Raw genomic sequence first — 20884 nt, 5'->3', positions numbered from 1 at the left:
CTTCCATCCAAACTCTATTCCCAGGTATTTTTGTTTGTCTGATGTATTCATTGGTGGTATTAACCCGTCCTTTGTGATATAGGAGTGTGGAAGCAGTACCATATGCTTCCGTTGTCCATCCTTCATGATTGTCATTGCAGCAGATTTTTTAATATTTGGTGACAATCGTGCCTCGCCAAGGCAGTCGAGTTTTTCCTGTAGTTGCTGCGGCTGTTCAGCCAGCAAAATCAGGTCATCGGCGTAGGCCATGGCTGCCACTATTTGTTCCCCCATCTCCAAACCAATCTGTGGTGTCACCTTCTGGACAATGTCTCCCATTGTCAGGATAAAAAGAATTGGTGAGATAGGGTCCCCTTGCCTCACCCCTCTCCCACAAGTCGTGGTCAGTTCTCCAAGATGTAATTCAGAGTGACTGTATAGGTGAGCCAGATATTTCAGAAGGGGAGGTGGCATTCCAGCACCTTCTGCCGATTGTAGTATTGCTGCATGTGCTACAGTATCAAATGCCTTAGCTAAGTCTAGGAAGAGTGCAGTCATCATGTGCACGTCTAATAAGAGCGTGGAGTAGGGCTGACGCTTCCAGACATCCATCCCTTTGTAGGAATGCATACTGGAGCAGAGAGAATGTAAGGTGGTCACACATTCGTTTTGCCAAGATTTTATGGAGGGCCCGGGCTAGCACTGATGAAATGGCAATTGGCCTATAATCCCCTGGGGTCAACGCGTGTTCTACTTTCGGTATGAATGTTACTCTTGCACAAGATAGTGTTGTGAGCAGATCTTCTGTTACCAAGAAGAGGTTGAGTAGTCCTGCTACCGAGGGCTGGTGCCATCTTAGTATTTGTAGTGATGTTATTTTATCCATATCAGGTGCTGAATGTCCCATAGTTCGTAGAGCATCCGTGACCTCCACCACTTCAATCGGGGCTACCAATTCCCATTTAGTGTCCCCCGCTGCCGGTGTTATATTGCCTTAGGTGCTTGTTGTTGTAGATTTATATACTTCAGCCCAGTACTCCTCCATTCCATCTATTTCCCTGTCCAAACCTCTATAAGCCTCTCTCCAATGGCCTTGCAAGATCGTATGGGCAGCATCTTTCTTTTTCAATCTGTAGAGCCTCTGAATGTTAGCGTATCTTGCGCGGCGGATTCTCTTATTAGACGTCAGTAATTTGTCCTGAATTTTCTTAGGTTTATGTGGTTTCTATTTAATGGGAATGAGGTGCTGTTCATGTTCCTGCAATTTTGCAGCTCCCTGAGCAATGGTGATTCGCCCTTCCAACATTCCTTTTGCTATTTCCTTCAATGCATCACTGCCTATGTTCGGATCCTCCAACATTTCCATAGCCTTGTTTAACATTCTCACTCTCCATGACCATTCATGTTCTTTGCCTAAAGTAGCCGTTGTCTGACTTATCGTGGGCAGGGTTATTGTATGTGCTTGATGTTCAAGCCTTGTTACCTCAGTTGTATCAGGAGGTTTCCAGCCGAGCGTTTGCAGTCTTTTCCTAATAGACTCTACCAATCTTCCTTTTATTCTTTCGCTCAGGCTGCGTGCCAGGTCTATTTTAAGCATACCTTCTGCCCACGTATTGTCGGCATACTCCAGAAGGTCTTTGTCTTCCTTTTCATCCCAGATCTTTCCCCTCACACCTCGTTTTTCACTCTTCTTAGGAGGTATCGAAACTTCTGGCGGAGGGCTTATTGGGGTTGCTTCCAAGGAGAATGACTGGCATTGATGTTCTTCCAGCGGGGGGGGGGGTGTCCATTTTAGGGTTTGTAGTCATTTCTTGATGGTGTCTGTGGAGCGGTGAGGGAGGATTAGATGTAATGTCCTCAGGTGATCCTTTTTCGGCATTAGCTCTCTCCATTCCTCATTAGCCACTTTAATTAGATGTTCGTCCTCAAGCATTGACCACATTTTCCTTTTCGTCGTAAGTAGTTGTATCCTCTCCTCGTTCAGTTCCTCAGGATGACGGTGGTGCCTGTGCATTCCAAGGCTCCTCAGAGAAGGGAAAGTTTTGTCAGAGTACCAGTACCAGCCCTTGCCAGAGCTACACGGCTGCTGCTTACCTGGCTTCCAGAGGGGCCAGGTTTTCCATTTTCTTTTATCGTATCTGTAACAAGCAGATTTCCCCATGTGGGTGGTTGGCCCACATGGGGGCGGCCCGGATCTTAGTTCAGGTGGGATGGTGAATATATCACTGGACTCCCCCACCCTATCCAGCGGTTTCCACGAGGAGGCGCCCGGGCCATGTAACAGTTATAGTTACTCCTGCCGTTTACCCGCGCTTCATTTAATTTCTTCACTTTGACATTCAGAGCACTGGGCAGAAATCATATCGCGTCAACACCCGCCGCGGGCCTTCGTGATGTTTTGTTTTAATTAAACGGTCGGATTCCCCTGGTCCGCACCAGTTCTAAGTCAGCTGCTAGGTGCTGGCCGAGGCACTGCGCTGGGGAGACCGCCCACCGGTGCATCGAACGCCCCGGAGGACGCGCGGATGCAGACGGGGGACCCAGCGTGGGCCGTAGCCGGGGAGATCTGTGAGAAGGGCCCGGAGCACGTCCAGAGTCGCCGCCATAGCACCGAGGCGCACACTGCCTGCCGTACCCGCCCTAGTTGCGGCGTGACAGACACCCCACTCCGTGCGACCCCCCCCCCCCCCCCGTGAGCTGCCTAGCCTCCCCCCGCGTAGGGGGCAACTGGACGGAAGAGTGAGGAAGGGGAGAGGGGGCCGCATGCTGCGCTTCAGACGGGAGGTGCGGCGGAGACACCACGGGATGGCCGCTCCCCCAGCCGCGGCGCGGGCCCAGCCCTGCTTCGCACCCTGGCCCGACTGGCCCAGCACTTAGAGCCAATCCTTATCCCGAAGTTACAGATCTGACTTGCCGACTACCCTTACTTCAGGAAAGCTATCTAACTACCCTGCAAAATATCAAGAAAATAGTCTAAAAATGACAAGGTGGTTAAGCTGATGGAATGCTAATCCCTTGTGCTCTTCACGCGTGGGTTCGAATCCCATCCTCGTCGATGTGTTTACTTACAGTTTGAAAGGAACATGTTGAAAATATAATGTCAATATATAAATAAAAGCTTATTCCATCAGAGTTTATGTCTTATTTCAATCTAGTCAGGAAAGCTCTCTAACTACACTCAAAATAGCAAGGATATTTTACAAACATGATGAGGTGGCCGAGTGGTTAAGGCGATGGACTGCTAATCCATTGTGCTCTGCACGCGTGGGTTCGAATCCCATCCTCGTCGATGTGTTTACTTACAGTTTGAAAGGAACATCTTGATAAGATAATGTCAATATTTAAATGCAAAGCCTAATTCTATCAGAGTGTATGCCTTACCGTCAATCACTTCAGGAAAGCTATCTAACTACACTACAAAATAGCAAGGAAACTGTTTAAAAATGGCAGAGTGGTTAAACTGATGGTCGGCTAATCCCTTGTGCTCTTCACGTGTAGCTTTGAAATCCGTTGTGATCTGCATATGTGGTTTTTGAAACCCATCCTCGTCGACGTGTTTCTTTGCTGTTTGAAAGGAACATGTTGAAAAGATAATGTCAATTTTTAAAACAAAGCTAATTCTATCAGAGTGTATGCCTTACCTTCAATAACTTCAGGAAAGCTAACTACACTGCAAAATTTCAAGAAAATAGCCTAAACATGACAAGGTGATTAATCTGATGGACTGCTAATCCCTTGTGCTCTGCACGCGTGGGTTCGAATCCCATCCTCGTCGATGTGTTTACTTACAGTTTGAAAGGAACATCTTGATAAGATAATGTCAATATTTAAATGAAAGCTAATTCTATCAGAGTGTATGCCTTACCGTCAATAACTTCAGGAAAGCTATCTAACTACACTACAAAATAGCAAGGAAACTGTTTAAAAATGGCAGAGTGCTTAAACTGATGGTTTGCTAATCCCTTGTGCCCTTCACGTGTAGCTTTGAAATCCGTTGTGATCTGCATATGTGGTTTTTGAAACCCATCCTCGTCGACGTGTTTCTTTGCTGTTTGAAAGGAACATGTTGAAAAGATAATGTCAATTTTTAAAACAAAGGTAATTCTATCAGAGTGTATGCCTTACCTTCAATAACTTCAGGAAAGCTAACTACACTGCAAAATTTCAAGAAAATAGCCTAAACATGACAAGGTGATTAATCTGATGGACTGCTAATCCCTTGTGCTCTTCCCGCTAGCTTTGAAATCCATTGTGCTCTGCACATGTGGTTTTGAAACCCATCCTCGTCGACGTGTTTCTTTGCTGTTTGAAAGGAACATGTTGAAAAGATAATGTCAATATTTAAATAAAAGCTTATTCCATCAGAGTTTATTCCTGACCTTCAAACTATTCAGGAAAGCTATCTAACTACACTACAAAATAGTTTCCTTGCTATCTAAACATGGCGGAGTGCTGAGGCACATAGTGCGCAGAGGTCGCCAACTTTCTGCAGAGTCAATCGCTACAGACCTCCAAAGTTCATGTGGCCAACGGATTAGCTCAAGAACAGTGCGTAGAGAGCTTCATGGAATGGGTTTCCATGGCCAAGCAGCTGCATCCAAGCCATACATCACCAAGTGCAATGCAAAGCGTCGGATGCAGTGGTGTAAAGCACGCCGCCACTGGACTCTAGAGCAGTGGAGACGCGTTCTCTGGAGTGACGAATCACGCTTCTCCATCTGGCAATCTGATGGACGAGTCTGAGTTTGGTGGTTGCCAGGAGAACGGTACTTGTCTGACTGCATTGTGCCAACTGTGAAGTTTGGTGGAGGGGGGATTATGGTGTGGGTTGTTTTTCAGGAGCTGGGCTTGGCCCCTTAGTTCCAGTGACAGGAACTCTGAATGCTTCAGCATACCAAGAGATTTTGGACAATTCCATGCTCCCAACTTTGTGGGAACAGTTTGGGGATGGCCCCTTCCTGTTCCAACATGACTGCGCACCAGTGCACAAAGCAAGGTCCATAAAGACATGGATGACGTGTCTTTCTTTGCTGTTTGAAAGGAACATGTTGAAAATATAATGTCAATATATAAATAAAAGCTTATTCCATCAGAGTTTATGTCTTATTTCAATCTAGTCAGGAAAGCTCTCTAACTACACTCAAAATAGCAAGGATATTTTACAAACATGATGAGGTGGCCGAGTGGTTAAGGCGATGGACTGCTAATCCATTGTGCTCTGCACGCGTGGGTTCGAATCCCATCCTCGTCGATGTGTTTACTTTACAGTTTGAAAGGAACATCTTGATAAGATAATGTCAATATTTAAATACAAAGCCTATTCTATCAGAGTGTATCCCTTACCTTCAATCACTTCAGGAAAGCTATCTAACTACACTACAAAATAGCAAGGAAACTGTTTAAAAATGGCAGAGTATTTAAACTGATGGTGGGCTAATCCCTTGTGCTCTTCACGTGTAGCTTTGAAATCCGTTGTGCTCTGCATATGTGGTTTTTGAAACACATCCTCGTCGACGTGTTTCTTTGCTGTTTGAAAAGAACATGTTGAAAAGATAATGTCAATATTTAAAACAAAGCTAATTCTATCGCAGTGTATGCCTTACCTTCAATAACTTCAGGAAAGCTAACTACACTGCAAAAAATCAAGAAAATAGCCTAAACATGACAAGGTGGTTAAACTGATGGACTGCTAATCCCTTGTGCTGTTCCCGCTAGCTTTGAAATCCATTGTGCTCTGCACATGTGGTTTTGAAACCCATCCTCGTCGACGTGTTTCTTTGCTGTTTGAAAGGAACCTGTTGAAAAGATAATGTCAAAATTTAAATGAAAGCAAATTCTATCAGAGTGTATGCCTTACCGTCAATAACTTCAGGAAAGCTATCTAACTACACTACAAAATATCAAGGAAACTGTTTAAAAATGGCAGTGCTTAAACTGATGGTTTGCTAATCCCTTGTGCCCTTCACGTGTAGCTTTGAAATCCGTTGTGATCTGCATATGTGGTTTTTGAAACCCATCCTTGTCGACGTGTTTCTTTGCTGTTTGAAAGGAAAATGTTGAAAAGACAATGTCAATTTTTAAAACAAAGGTAATTCTATCAGAGTGTATGCCTTACCTTCAATAACTTCAGGAAAGCTAACTACACTGCAAAATTTCAAGAAAATAGCCTAAACATGACAAGGTGATTAAACTGATGGACTGCTAATCCCTTGTGCTGTTCCCGCTAGCTTTGAAATCCATTGTGCTCTGCACATGTGGTTTTGAAACCCATCCTCGTCGACGTGTTTCTTTGCTGTTTGAAAGGAACATGTTGAAAATATAATGTCAATATTTAAATAAAAGCTTATTCCATCAGAGCTTATGTCTTACCTTCAAACTATTCTGGAAAGCTATCTAACTACACTACAAAATAGCAAGGAAACTGTTTAAAAATTGCAGAGTGGTTAAACTGATGGTCTGCTAATCCCTTGTACTCTTCACGTGTAAATTTTAAATCCATTGTGCTCTGCATATGTGGTTTTTGAAACCCATCCTCATCGACGTGTTTCATTGCTGTTTGAAAGGAACATGTTGAAAATATAATGTCAATATTTAAATAAAAGCTTATTCCATCAGAGTTTATGTCTTACCTTCAAACTATTCTGGAAAGCTATCTAACTACACTACAAAATAGCAAGGAAACTGTTTAAAAATGGCAGAGTGGTTAAACTGATGGTGGGCTAATCCCTTGTGCTCTTCACGTGTAGCTTTGAAATCCGTTGTGCTCTGCATATGTGGTTTTTGAAACCCATCCTCGTCGACGTGTTTCTTTGCTGTTTGAAAGGAACATGTTGAAAAGATAATGTCAACTTTTAAAACAAAGCTAATTCTATCAGAGTGTATGCCTTACCTTCAATAACTTCAGGAAAGCTAACTACACTGCAAAATTTCAAGAAAATAGCCTAAACATGACAAGGTGATTAAACTGATGGACTGCTAATCCCTTGTGCTCTTCCCGCTAGCTTTGAAATCCATTGTGCTCTGCACATGTGGTTTTGAAACCCATCCTCGTCGACGTGTTTCTTTGCTGTTTGAAAGGAACATGTTGAAAATATAATGTCAATATTTAAATAAAAGCTTATTCCATCAGAGTTTATGTCTTACCTTCAAACTATTCTGGAAAGCTATCTAACTACACTACAAAATAGCAAGGAAACTGTTTAAAAATGGCAGAGTGGTTAAACGGATGGTCTGCTAATCCCTTGTACTCTTCACGTGTAGCTTTGAAATCCATTGTGCTCTGCATATGTGGTTTTTGAAACCCATCCTCGTCGACGTGTTTCTTTGCTGTTTGAAAGGAACCTGTTGAAAAGATAATGTCAAAATTTAAATGAAAGCTAATTCTATCAGAGTGTATGCCTTACCGTCAATAACTTCAGGAAAGCTATCTATCTACACTACAAAACAGCAAGGAAACTGTTTAAAATGGCAGAGTGGTTAAACTGATGGTCGGCTAATCCCTTGTGCTCTTCACGTGTAGCTTTGAAATCCGTTGTGATCTGCATATGTGGTTTTTGAAACCCATCCTCGTCGACGTGTTTCTTTGCTGTTTGAAAGGAACATGTTGAAAAGATAATGTCAATTTTTAAAACAAAGCTAATTCTATCAGAGTGTATGCCTTACCTTCAATAACTTCAGGAAAGCTAACTACACTGCAAAATTTCAAGAAAATAGCCTAAACATGACAAGGTGATTAAACTGATGGACTGCTAATCCCTTGTGCTCTTCCCGCTAGCTTTGAAATCCATTGTGCTCTGCACATGTGGTTTTGAAACCCATCCTCGTCGACGTGTTTCTTTGCTGTTTGAAAGGAACATGTTGAAAATATAATGTCAATATTTAAATAAAAGCTTATTCCATCAGAGTTTATGTCTTACCTTCAAACTATTCTGGAAAGCTATCTAACTACACTACAAAATAGCAAGGAAACTGTTTAAAAATGGCAGAGTGGTTAAACGGATGGTCTGCTAATCCCTTGTACTCTTCACGTGTAGCTTTGAAATCCATTGTGCTCTGCATATGTGGTTTTTGAAACCCATCCTCGTCGACGTGTTTCTGTGCTGTTTGAAAGGAACATGTTGAAAAGATAATGTCAGTATTTAAATAAAAGCTTATTCCACCAGAGTTTATGCCTGACCTTCAAACTATTCAGGAAAGCTATCTAACTACACCACAAAATAGCAAGGAAACTGTCTAAACATGGCGGAGTGGTTAAACTGATGGACTGCTAATTCTTTGTGCTTTTCATGTGTAGCTTTTCTTTGAAATACACTATATTGCCAAAAGTATTCGCTCACCCATCCAAATAATTGAATTCAGGTGTTCCAATCACTTCCATGGCCACAGGTGTATACAATGAATCACCTTGGCATGCAGACTGCTTCTACAAACATTTGTGAAAGAATGGGCCGCTCTCAGGAGCTCAGTGAAGTCCAGCGTGGTACTGTGATTGGATGCCACCTGTGCAACAGGTCCAGTCGTGAAATTTCCTCGCTACTAAATATTCCACAGTCAACTGTCAGTGGTATTATAACAAAGTGGAAGCGATTGGGAATGACAGCAACTCAGCCACAAAGTGGTAGGCCACGTAAAATGACAGAGCGGGGTCAGCGGATGCTGAGGCGCGTAGTGCGCAGATTTCGCCTACTTTCTGCAGAGTCAATCGCTACAGACCTCCAAAGTTCATGTGGCCAACGGATTAGCTCAAGAACAGTGCGTAGAGAGCTTCATGGAATGGGTTTCCATGGCCAAGCAGCTGCATCCAAGCCATACATCACTAAGTGCAATGCAAAGCGTCGGATGCAGTGGTGTAAAGCACGCCGCCACTGGACTCTAGAGCAGTGGAGACGCGTTCTCTGGAGTGACGAATCACGCTTCTCCATCTGGCAATCTGATGGACGAGTCTGAGTTTGGTGGTTGCCAGGAGAACGGTACTTGTCTGACTGCATTGTGCCAACTGTGAAGTTTGGTGGAGGGGGGATTATGGTGTGGGGTTGTTTTTCAGGAGCTGGGCTTGGCCCCTTAGTTCCAGTGACAGGAACTCTGAATGCTTCAGCATACCAAGAGATTTTAAACAATTCCATGCTCCCAACTTTGTGGGAACAGTTTGGGGATGGCCCCTTCCTGTTCCAACATGACTGCGCACCAGTGCACAAAGCAAGGTCCATAAAGACATGGATGACGTGTCTTTCTTTGCTGTTTGAAAGGAACATGTTGAAAATATAATGTCAATATATAAATAAGAGCTTATTCCATCAGAGTTTATATCTTATTTCAAGCTAGTCAGGAAAGCTATCTAACTACACTACAAAATAGCAAGGAAACTGTTTAAAAATGGCAGAGTTTTTAAACTGATGGTGGGCTAATCCCTTGTGCTCTTCACGTGTAGCTTTGAAATCCGTTGTGCTCTGCATATGTGGTTTTTGAAACACATCCTCGTCGACGTGTTTCTTTGCTGTTTGAAAAGAACATGTTGAAAAGATAATGTCAATATTTAAAACAAAGCTAATTCTATCAGAGTGTATGCCTTACCTTCAATAACTTCAGGAAAGCTAACTACACTGCAAAATTTCAAGAAAATAGCCTAAACATGACAAGGTGATTAAACTGATGGACTGCTAATCCCTTGTGCTGTTCCCGCTAGCTTTGAAATCCATTGTGCTCTGCACATGTGGTTTTGAAACCCATCCTCGTCGACGTGTTTCTTTGCTGTTTGAAAGGAACATGTTGAAAATATAATGTCAATATTTAAATAAAAGCTTATTCCATCAGAGCTTATGTCTTACCTTCAAACTATTCTGGAAAGCTATCTAACTACACTACAAAATAGCAAGGAAACTGTTTAAAAATTGCAGAGTGGTTAAACTGATGGTCTGCTAATCCCTTGTACTCTTCACGTGTAAATTTTAAATCCATTGTGCTCTGCACATGTGGTTTTGAAACCCATCCTCGTCGACGTGTTTCTTTGCTGTTTGTAAGGAACATGTTGAAAAGATAATGTCAATATTTAAATAAAAGCTTATTCCATCAGAGTTTATTCCTGACCTTCAAACTATTCAGGAAAGCTATCTAACTACACTACAAAATAGCAAGGAAACTATCTAAACATGGCGGAGTGCTGAGGCACATAGTGCGCAGAGGTCGCCAACTTTCTGCAGAGTCAATCGCTACAGACCTCCAAAGTTCATGTGGCCAACGGATTAGCTCAAGAACAGTGCGTAGAGAGCTTCATGGAATGGGTTTCCATGGCCAAGCAGCTGCATCCAAGCCATACATCACCAAGTGCAATGCAAAGCGTCGGATGCAGTGGTGTAAAGCACGCCGCCACTGGACTCTAGAGCAGTGGAGACGCGTTCTCTGGAGTGACGAATCACGCTTCTCCATCTGGCAATCTGATGGACGAGTCTGAGTTTGGTGGTTGCCAGGAGAACGGTACTTGTCTGACTGCATTGTGCCAACTGTGAAGTTTGGTGGAGGGGGATTATGGTGTGGGGTTGTTTTTCAGGAGCTGGGCTTGGCCCCTTAGTTCCAGTGACAGGAACTCTGAATGCTTCAGCATACCAAGAGATTTTGGACAATTCCATGCTCCCAACTTTGTGGGAACAGTTTGGGGATGGCCCCTTCCTGTTCCAACATGACTGCGCACCAGTGCACAAAGCAAGGTCCATAAAGACATGGATGACGTGTCTTTCTTTGCTGTTTGAAAGGAACATGTTGAAAATATAATGTCAATATATAAATAAAAGCTTATTCCATCAGAGTTTATGTCTTATTTCAATCTAGTAAGGAAAGCTCTCTAACTACACTGAAAATAGCAAGGATATTTTACAAACATGATGAGGTGGCCGAGTGGTTAAGGCGATGGACTGCTAATCCATTGTGCTCTGCACGCGTGGGTTCGAATCCCATCCTCGTCGATGTGTTTACTTACAGTTTGAAAGGAACCTGTTGAAAAGATAATGTCAATATTTAAATAAAAGCTTATTCCATCAGAGTTTATGTCTTACCTTCAAACTATTCTGGAAAGCTATCTAACTACACTACAAAATAGCAAGGAAACTGTTTAAAAATGGCAGAGTGGTTAAACGGATGGTCTGCTAATCCCTTGTACTCTTCACGTGTAGCTTTGAAATCCATTGTGCTCTGCATATGTGGTTTTTGAAACCCATCCTCGTCGACGTGTTTCTTTGCTGTTTGAAAGGAACCTGTTGAAAAGATAATGTCAAAATTTAAATGAAAGCTAATTCTATCAGAGTGTATGCCTTACCGTCAATAACTTCAGGAAAGCTATCTAACTACACTACAAAATAGCAAGGAAACTGTTTAAAAATGGCAGAGTGGTTAAACTGATGGTCGGCTAATCCCTTGTGCTCTTCACGTGTAGCTTTGAAATCCGTTGTGATCTGCATATGTGGTTTTTGAAACCCATCCTCGTCGACGTGTTTCTTTGCTGTTTGAAAGGAACATGTTGAAAAGATAATGTCAATTTTTAAAACAAAGCTAATTCTATCAGAGTGTATGCCTTACCTTCAATAACTTCAGGAAAGCTAACTACACTGCAAAATTTCAAGAAAATAGCCTAAACATGACAAGGTGATTAAACTGATGGACTGCTAATCCCTTGTGCTCTTCCCGCTAGCTTTGAAATCCATTGTGCTCTGCACATGTGGTTTTGAAACCCATCCTCGTCGACGTGTTTCTTTGCTGTTTGAAAGGAACATGTTGAAAATATAATGTCAATATTTAAATAAAAGCTTATTCCATCAGAGTTTATGTCTTACCTTCAAACTATTCTGGAAAGCTATCTAACTACACTACAAAATAGCAAGGAAACTGTTTAAAAATGGCAGAGTGGTTAAACGGATGGTCTGCTAATCCCTTGTACTCTTCACGTGTAGCTTTGAAATCCATTGTGCTCTGCATATGTGGTTTTTGAAACCCATCCTCGTCGACGTGTTTCTGTGCTGTTTGAAAGGAACATGTTGAAAAGATAATGTCAGTATTTAAATAAAAGCTTATTCCACCAGAGTTTATGCCTGACCTTCAAACTATTCAGGAAAGCTATCTAACTACACTACAAAATAGCAAGGAAACTATCTAAACATGGCGGAGTGCTGAGGCACATAGTGCGCAGAGGTCGCCAACTTTCTGCAGAGTCAATCGCTACAGACCTCCAAAGTTCATGTGGCCAACGGATTAGCTCAAGAACAGTGCGTAGAGAGCTTCATGGAATGGGTTTCCATGGCCAAGCAGCTGCATCCAAGCCATACATCACCAAGTGCAATGCAAAGCGTCGGATGCAGTGGTGTAAAGCACGCCGCCACTGGACTCTAGAGCAGTGGAGACGCGTTCTCTGGAGTGACGAATCACGCTTCTCCATCTGGCAATCTGATGGACGAGTCTGAGTTTGGTGGTTGCCAGGAGAACGGTACTTGTCTGACTGCATTGTGCCAACTGTGAAGTTTGGTGGAGGGGGGATTATGGTGTGGGGTTGTTTTTCAGGAGCTGGGCTTGGCCCCTTAGTTCCAGTGACAGGAACTCTGAATGCTTCAGCATACCAAGAGATTTTGGACAATTCCATGCTCCCAACTTTGTGGGAACAGTTTGGGGATGGCCCCTTCCTGTTCCAACATGACTGCGCACCAGTGCACAAAGCAAGGTCCATAAAGACATGGATGACGTGTCTTTCTTTGCTGTTTGAAAGGAACATGTTGAAAATATAATGTCAATATATAAATAAAAGCTTATTCCATCAGAGTTTATGTCTTATTTCAATCTAGTCAGGAAAGCTCTCTAACTACACTCAAAATAGCAAGGATATTTTACAAACATGATGAGGTGGCCGAGTGGTTAAGGCGATGGACTGCTAATCCATTGTGCTCTGCACGCGTGGGTTCGAATCCCATCCTCGTCGATGTGTTTACTTACAGTTTGAAAGGAACATCTTGATAAGATAATGTCAATATTTAAAACAAAGCCTATTCTATCACAGTGTATCCCTTACCTTCAATCACTTCAGGAAAGCTATCTAACTACACTACAAAATAGCAAGGAAACTGTTTAAAAATGGCAGAGTGTTTAAACTGATGGTGGGCTAATCCCTTGTGCTCTTCACGTGTAGCTTTGAAATCCGTTGTGCTCTGCATATGTGGTTTTTGAAACCCATCCTCGTCGACGTGTTTCTTTGCTGTTTGAAAGGAACCTGTTGAAAAGATAATGTCAATTTTTAAAACAAAGCTAATTCTATCAGAGTGTATGCCTTACCTTCAATCACTTCAGGAAAGCTATCTAACTACACTACAAAATAGCAAGGAAACTATTTAAAAATCGCAGAGTGGTTAAACTGATGGTCGGCTAATCCCTTGTGCTCTTCACGTGTAGCTTTGAAATCCATTGTGCTCCGCATATGTGGTTTTTGAAACCCATCCTCGTCGACGTGTTTCTTTGCTGTTTGAAAGGAACCTGTTGAAAAGATAATGTCAAAATTTAAATGAAAGCTAATTCTATCAGAGTGTATGCCTTACCGTCAAAAACTTCAGGAAAGCTATCTAACTACACTACAAAATAGCAAGGAAACTGTTTAAAAATGGCAGAGTGGTTAAACTGATGGTTGGCTAATCCCTTGTGCCCTTCACGTGTAGCTTTGAAATCCGTTGTGATCTGCATATGTGGTTTTTGAAACCCATCCTCGTCGACGTGTTTCTTTGCTGTTTGAAAGGAACATGTTGAAAAGATAATGTCAATATATAAATAAAAGCTTATTCCATCAGAGTTTATGTCTTATTTCAATCTAGTCAGGAAAGCTCTCTAACTACACTCAAAATAGCAAGGATATGTTTACAAACATGATAGAGGTGGCCGAAGTGGTTAAGGCGATGGACTGCTAAATCCATTGTGCTCTGCACGCGTGGGTTCGAATCCCATCCTCGTCGATGTGTTTACTTACAGTTTGAAAGGAACATCTTGATAAGATAATGTCAATATTTAAAACAAAGCCTATTCTATCACAGTGTATCCCTTACCTTCAATCACTTCAAGAAAGCTATCTAACTACACTACAAAATAGCAAGGAAACTGTTTAAAAATGGCAGAGTGTTTAAACTGATGGTGGGCTAATCTCTTGTGCTCTTCACGTGTAGCTTTGAAATCCGTTGTGATCTGCATATGTGGTTTTTGAAACCCATCCTCGTCGACGTGTTTCTTTGCTGTTTGAAAGGAACATGTTGAAAAGATAATGTCAATTTTTAAAACAAAGCTAATTCTATCAGAGTGTATGCCTTACCTTCAATAACTTCAGGAAAGCTAACTACACTGCAAAATTTCAAGAAAATAGCCTAAACATGACAAGGTGATTAAACTGATGGACTGCTAATCCCTTGTGCTCTTCCCGCTAGCTTTGAAATCCATTGTGCTCTGCACATGTGGTTTTGAAACCCATCCTCGTCGACGTGTTTCTTTGCTGTTTGAAAGGAACATGTTGAAAATATAATGTCAATATTTAAATAAAAGCTTATTCCATCAGAGTTTATGTCTTACCTTCAAACTATTCTGGAAAGCTATCTAACTACACTACAAAATAGCAAGGAAACTGTTTAAAAATGGCAGAGTGGTTAAACGGATAGTCTGCTAATCCCTTGTACTCTTCACGTGTAAATTTTAAATCCATTGTGCTCTGCATATGTGGTTTTTGAAACCCATCCTCGTCGACGTGTTTCTTTGCTGTTTGAAAGGAACATGTTGAAAAGATAATGTCAATTTTTAAAACAAAGCTAATTCTATCAGAGTGTATGCCTTACCTTCAATAACTTCAGGAAAGCTAACTAACTACACTACAAAATAGCAAGGAAACTGTTTAAAAATGGCAGAGTGGTTAAACTGATGGTTGGCTAATCCCTTGTACCCTTCACGTGTAGCTTTGAAATCCGTTGTGATCTGCATATGTGGTTTTTGAAACCCATCCTCGTCGACGTGTTTCTTTGCTGTTTGAAAGGAACATGTTGAAAAGATAATGTCAATTTTTAAAACAAAGCTAATTCTATCAGAGTGTATGCCTTACCTTCAATAACTTCAGGAAAGCTAACTACACTGCAAAATTTCAAGAAAATAGCCTAAACATGACAAGGTGATTAATCTGATGGACTGCTAATCCCTTGTGCTCTGCACTCGTGGGTTCGAATCCCATCCTCGTCGATGTGTTTACTTACAGTTTGAAAGGAACATCTTGATAAGATAATGTCAATATTTAAATGAAAGCTAATTCTATCAGAGTGTATGCCTTACCGTCAATAACTTCAGGAAAGCTATCTAACTACACTACAAAATAGCAAGGAAACTGTTTAAAAATGGCAGATTGCTTAAACTGATGGTTTGCTAATCCCTTGTGCCCTTCACGTGTAGCTTTGAAATCCGTTGTGATCTGCATATGTGGTTTTTGAAACCCATCCTCGTCGACGTGTTTCTTTGCTGTTTGAAAGGAACATGTTGAAAAGATAATGTCAATTTTTAAAACAAAGGTAATTCTATCAGAGTGTATGCCTTACCTTCAATAACTTCAGGAAAGCTAACTACACTGCAAAATTTCAAGAAAATAGCCTAAACATGACAAGGTGATTAAACTGATGGACTGCTAATCCCTTGTGCTCTTCCCGCTAGCTTTGAAATCCATTGTGCTCTGCACATGTGGTTTTGAAACCCATCCTCGTCGACGTGTTTCTTTGCTGTTTGAAAGGAACATGTTGAAAATATAATGTCAATATTTAAATAAAAGCTTATTCCATCAGAGTTTATTCCTGACCTTCAAACTATTCAGGAAAGCTATCTAACTACACTACAAAATAGTTTCCTTGCTATCTAAACATGGCGGAGTGCTGAGGCACGTAGTGCGCAGAGGTCGCCAACTTTCTGCAGAGTCAATCGCTACAGACCTCCAAAGTTCATGTGGCCAACGGATTAGCTCAAGAACAGTGCGTAGAGAGCTTCATGGAATGGGTTTCCATGGCCAATCAGCTGCATCCAAGCCATACATCACCAAGTGCAATGCAAAGCGTCGGATGCAGTGGTGTAAAGCACGCCGCCACTGGACTCTAGAGCAGTGGAGACGTGTTCTCTGGAGTGACGAATCACGCTTCTCCATCTGGCAATCTGATGGACGAGTCTGAGTTTGGTGGTTGCCAGGAGAACGGTACTTGTCTGACTGCATTGTGCCAACTGTGAAGTTTGGTGGAGGGGGATTATGGTGTGGGGTTGTTTTTCAGGAGCTGGGCTTGGCCCCTTAGTTCCAGTGACAGGAACTCTGAATGCTTCAGCATACCAAGAGATTTTGGACAATTCCATGCTCCCAACTTTGTGGGAACAGTTTGGGGATGGCCCCTTCCTGTTCCAACATGACTGCGCACCAGTGCACAAAGCAAGGTCCATAAAGACATGGATGACGTGTCTTTCTTTGCTGTTTGAAAGGAACATGTTGAAAATATAATGTCAATATATAAATAAAAGCTTATTCCATCAGAGTTTATGTCTTATTTCAATCTAGTCTGGAAAGCTCTCTAACTACACTCAAAATAGCAAGAATATTTTACAAACATGATGAGGTGGCCGAGTGGTTAAGGCGATGGATTGCTAATCCATTGTGCTCTGCACGCGTGGGTTCGAATTCCATCCTCGTCGATGTGTTTACTTACAGTTTGAAAGGAACATCTTGATAAGATAATGTCAATATTTAAAACAAAGTCTATTCTATCACAGTGTATCCCTTACCTTCAATCACTTCAGGAAAGCTATCTAACTACACTACAAAATAGCAAGGAAACTGTTTAAAAATGGCAGAGTGTTTAAACTGATGGTGGGCTAATCCCTTGTGCTCTTCACGTGTAGCTTTGAAATCCATTGTGCTCTGCATATGTGGTTTTTGAAACCCATCCTCGTCGACGTGTTTCTTTGCTGTTTGAAAGGAACCTGTTGAAAAGATAATGTCAATTTTTAAAACAAAGCTAATTCTATCAGAGTGTATGCCTTACCTTCAATAACTTCAGGAAAGCTAACTACACTGCAAAATATCAAGAAAATAGCCTAAACATGACAAGGTGGTTAAACTGATGGACTGCTAATCCCTTGTGCTGTTCCCGCTAGCTTTGAAATCCATTGTGCTCTGCACATGTGGTTTTGAAACCCATCCTCGTCGACGTGTTTCTTTGCTGTTTGAAAGGAACATGTTGAAAATATAATGTCAATATTTAAATAAAAGCTTATTCCATCAGAGCTTATGTCTTACCTTCAAACTATTCTGGAAAGCTATCTAACTACACTACAAAATAGCAAGGAAACTGTTTAAAAATTGCAGAGTGGTTAAACTGATGGTCTGCTAATCCCTTGTACTCTTCACGTGTAAATTTTAAATCCATTGTGCTCTGCATATGTGGTTTTTGAAACCCATCCTCATCGACGTGTTTCATTGCTGTTTGAAAGGAACATGTTGAAAAGATAATGTCAATTTTTACAACAAAGCTAATTCTATCAGAGTGTATGCCTTACCTTCAATAACTTCAGGAAAGCTAACTACACTGCAAAATATCAAGAAAATAGCCTAAACATGACAAGGTGGTTAAACTGATGGACCGCTAATCCCTTGTGCTCTTCCCGCTAGCTTTGAAATCCATTGTGCTCTGCACATGTGGTTTTGAAACCCATCCTCGTCGACGTGTTTCTTTGCTGTTTGAAAGGAACCTGTTGAAAAGATAATGTCAAAATTTAAATGAAAGCAAATTCTATCAGAGTGTATGCCTTACCGTCAATAACTTCAGGAAAGCTATCTAACTACAATACAAAATATCAAGGAAACTGTTTAAAAATGGCAAGAGTGCTTAAACTGATGGTTTGCTAATCCCTTGTGCTCTTCACGTGTAGCTTTGAAATCCGTTGTGCTCTGCATATGTGGTTTTTGAAACCCATCCTCGTCGACGTGTTTCTTTGCTGTTTGAAAGGAACATGTTGAAAAGATAATGTCAATATTTAAATACAAAGCTAATTCTATCAGAGTGTATGCCTTACCTTCAAACTAACTTCAGGAAAGCTATCTAACTACACTGCAAAATTGCAAGAAAACTAGCTTAAACATGACAAGAGTGATTAAACTGATGGACTGCTAATCCCTTGTGCTCTTCCCGCGTAGCTTTGAAATCCATTGTGCTCTGCACATGTGGTTTTTGAAACCCATCCTCGTCGACGTGTTTCTTTGCTGTTTGAAAGGAACATGTTGAAAAGATAATGTCAATATTTAAATAAAAGCTTATTCCATCAGAGTTTATTTCTGACCTTCAAACTATTCAGGAAAGCTATCTAACTACACTACAAAATAGCAAGGAAACTATCTAAACATGGCGGAGTGCTGAGGCACATAGTGCGCAGAGGTCGCCAACTTTCTGCAGAGTCAATCGCTACAGACCTCCAAAGTTCATGTGGCCAACGGATTAGCTCAAGAACAGTGCGTAGAGAGCTTCATGGAATGGGTTTCCATGGCCAAGCAGCTGCATCCAAGCCATACATCACCAAGTGCAATGCAAAGCGTCGGATGCAGTGGTGTAAAGCACGCCGCCACTGGACTCTAGAGCAGTGGAGACGCGTTCTCTGGAGTGACGAATCACGCTTCTCCATCTGGCAATCTGATGGACGAGTCTGAGTTTGGTGGTTGCCAGGAGAACGGTACTTGTCTGACTGCATTGTGCCAACTGTGAAGTTTGGTGGAGGGGGATTATGGTGTGGGGTTGTTTTTCAGGAGCTGGGCTTGGCCCCTTAGTTCCAGTGACAGGAACTCTGAATGCTTCAGCATACCAAGAGATTTTGGACAATTCCATGCTCCCAACTTTGTGGGAACAGTTTGGGGATGGCCCCTTCCTGTTCCAACATGACTGCGCACCAGTGCAGAAAGCAAGGTCCATAAAGACATGGATGACGTGTCTTTCTTTGCTGTTTGAAAGGAACATGTTGAAAATATAATGTCAATATATAAATAAAAGCTTATTCCATTAGAGTTTATGTCTTATTTCAATCTAGTCAGGAAAGCTCTCTAACTACACTCAAAATAGCAAGGATATTTTACAAACATGATGAGGTGGCCGAGTGGTTAAGGCGATGGACTGCTAATCCATTGTGCTCTGCACGCGTGGGTTCGAATCCCATCCTCGTCGATGTGTTTACTTACAGTTTGAAAGGAACATCTTGATAAGATAATGTCAATATTTAAAACAAAGCCTATTCTATCACAGTGTATCCCTTACCTTCAATCACTTCAGGAAAGCTATCTAACTACACTACAAAATAGCAAGGAAACTGTTTAAAAATGGCAGAGTGGTTAAACTGATGGTCGGCTAATCCCTTGTGCTCTTCACGTGTAGCTTTGAAATCCATTGTGCTCCGCATATGTGGTTTTTGAAACCCATCCTCGTCGACGTGTTTCTTTGCTGTTTGAAAGGAACCTGTTGAAAAGATAATGTCAAAATTTAAATGAAAGCTAATTCTATCAGAGTGTATGCCTTACCGTCAAAAACTTCAGGAAAGCTATCTAACTACACTACAAAATAGCAAGGAAACTGTTTAAAAATTGCAGAGTGGTTAAACTGATGGTTGGCTAATCCCTTGTGCCCTTCACGTGTAGCTTTGAAATCCGTTGTGATCTGCATATGTGGTTTTTGAAACCCATCCTCGTCGACGTGTTTCTTTGCTGTTTGAAAGGAACATGTTGAAAAGATAATGTCAATTTTTAAAACAAAGGTAATTCTATCAGTGTATGCCTTACCTTCAATAACTTCAGGAAAGCTAACTACACTGCAAAATTTCAAGAAAATAGCCTAAACATGACAAGGTTATTAAACTGATGGACTGCTAATCCCTTGTGCTCTTCCCGCTAGCTTTGAAATCCATTGTGCTCTGCACATGTGGTTTTGAAACCCATCCTCGTCGACGTGTTTCTTTGCTGTTTGAAAGGAACATGTTGAAAATATAATGTCAATATTTAAATAAAAGCTTATTCCATCAGAGCTTATGTCTTACCTTCAAACTATTCTGGAAAGCTATCTAACTACACTACAAAATAGCAAGGAAACTGTTTAAAAATGGCAGAGTGGTTAAACTGATGGTCTGCTAATCCCTTGTACTCTTCACGTGTAGCTTTGAAATCCATTGTGCTCTGCATATGTGGTTTTTGAAACCCATCCTCATCGACGTGTTTCATTGCTGTTTGAAAGGAACATGTTGAAAAGATAATGTCAATATATAAATAAAAGCTTATTCCATCAGTGTTTATGTCTTACTTTCAATCTATTCAGGAAAGCTCTCTAACTACACTCAAAATAGCAAGGGCATTATACAAACATGGTGAGGTGGCCGAGTGGTTGGACTGCTAATCCATTGTGCTCTTCATGCGTGGGTTTGAATCCCATCCTCGTTGATGTGTTTACTTACACTTTGAAAGGAACATCTTGATAAGATAATGTCAATATTTAAAACAAAGCCTATTCTATCAGAGTTTATGTCTGACCTTCAATCTATTCAGGAAAGCTATCTAACTACGCTACAAAATAGCAAGGAAACTGTCTAAACATGGCGGAGTGGTTAAACTGATGGACTGCTAATTCCTTGTGCTTTTCATGTGTAGCTTTTCTTTGAAATACATCGTACTCTGCACATGTGGTTTTGAAACCTATCCTCATCGACGTATTTCTTTGCTGTTTGAAAGGAACATGTTGAAAAGATAATGTCAATATTTAAATCAAAGCTAATTCCATTAGAGTTTAGGCCTTACCTTCAATCTATTCAGGAAAGCTATCTAACTACACTACAAAATAGCAAGATGTCTATCTAAACTGGCCGAGTG

At 41.4% G+C, this 20884-nt stretch overlaps 7 non-coding genes across 7 annotated transcripts; all 7 read left to right on the top strand.

Moving 5' to 3' along the window:
• Positions 1 to 3186: 3186 nt before the first annotated feature.
• On the top strand, positions 3187 to 3268 carry trnas-gcu (transfer RNA serine (anticodon GCU)). Its single transcript has one exon. It is a non-coding gene; the product is annotated as a tRNA-Ser (tRNA).
• A 1880-nt stretch (positions 3269 to 5148) lies between these two features.
• Positions 5149 to 5230, top strand: trnas-gcu (transfer RNA serine (anticodon GCU)). Its single transcript has one exon. It is a non-coding gene; the product is annotated as a tRNA-Ser (tRNA).
• A 5622-nt stretch (positions 5231 to 10852) lies between these two features.
• trnas-gcu (transfer RNA serine (anticodon GCU)) lies at positions 10853 to 10934 on the top strand. Its single transcript has one exon. It is a non-coding gene; the product is annotated as a tRNA-Ser (tRNA).
• A 1915-nt stretch (positions 10935 to 12849) lies between these two features.
• On the top strand, positions 12850 to 12931 carry trnas-gcu (transfer RNA serine (anticodon GCU)). Its single transcript has one exon. It is a non-coding gene; the product is annotated as a tRNA-Ser (tRNA).
• Positions 12932 to 13864: 933 nt separating this feature from the next.
• Positions 13865 to 13949, top strand: trnas-gcu (transfer RNA serine (anticodon GCU)). The gene has a single exon. It is a non-coding gene; the product is annotated as a tRNA-Ser (tRNA).
• A 2652-nt stretch (positions 13950 to 16601) lies between these two features.
• trnas-gcu (transfer RNA serine (anticodon GCU)) lies at positions 16602 to 16683 on the top strand. Its single transcript has one exon. It is a non-coding gene; the product is annotated as a tRNA-Ser (tRNA).
• A 2434-nt stretch (positions 16684 to 19117) lies between these two features.
• Positions 19118 to 19199, top strand: trnas-gcu (transfer RNA serine (anticodon GCU)). Its single transcript has one exon. It is a non-coding gene; the product is annotated as a tRNA-Ser (tRNA).
• Positions 19200 to 20884: the final 1685 nt, after the last annotated feature.

Source organism: Myxocyprinus asiaticus, chromosome 31, assembly GCF_019703515.2.
Source record: "Myxocyprinus asiaticus isolate MX2 ecotype Aquarium Trade chromosome 31, UBuf_Myxa_2, whole genome shotgun sequence".
NCBI classification, from domain to species: domain Eukaryota; kingdom Metazoa; phylum Chordata; class Actinopteri; order Cypriniformes; family Catostomidae; genus Myxocyprinus; species Myxocyprinus asiaticus.
The sequence above is the reverse complement of the archived record's forward strand: the minus strand, read 5'-3'. Positions and strand labels throughout refer to the sequence as shown.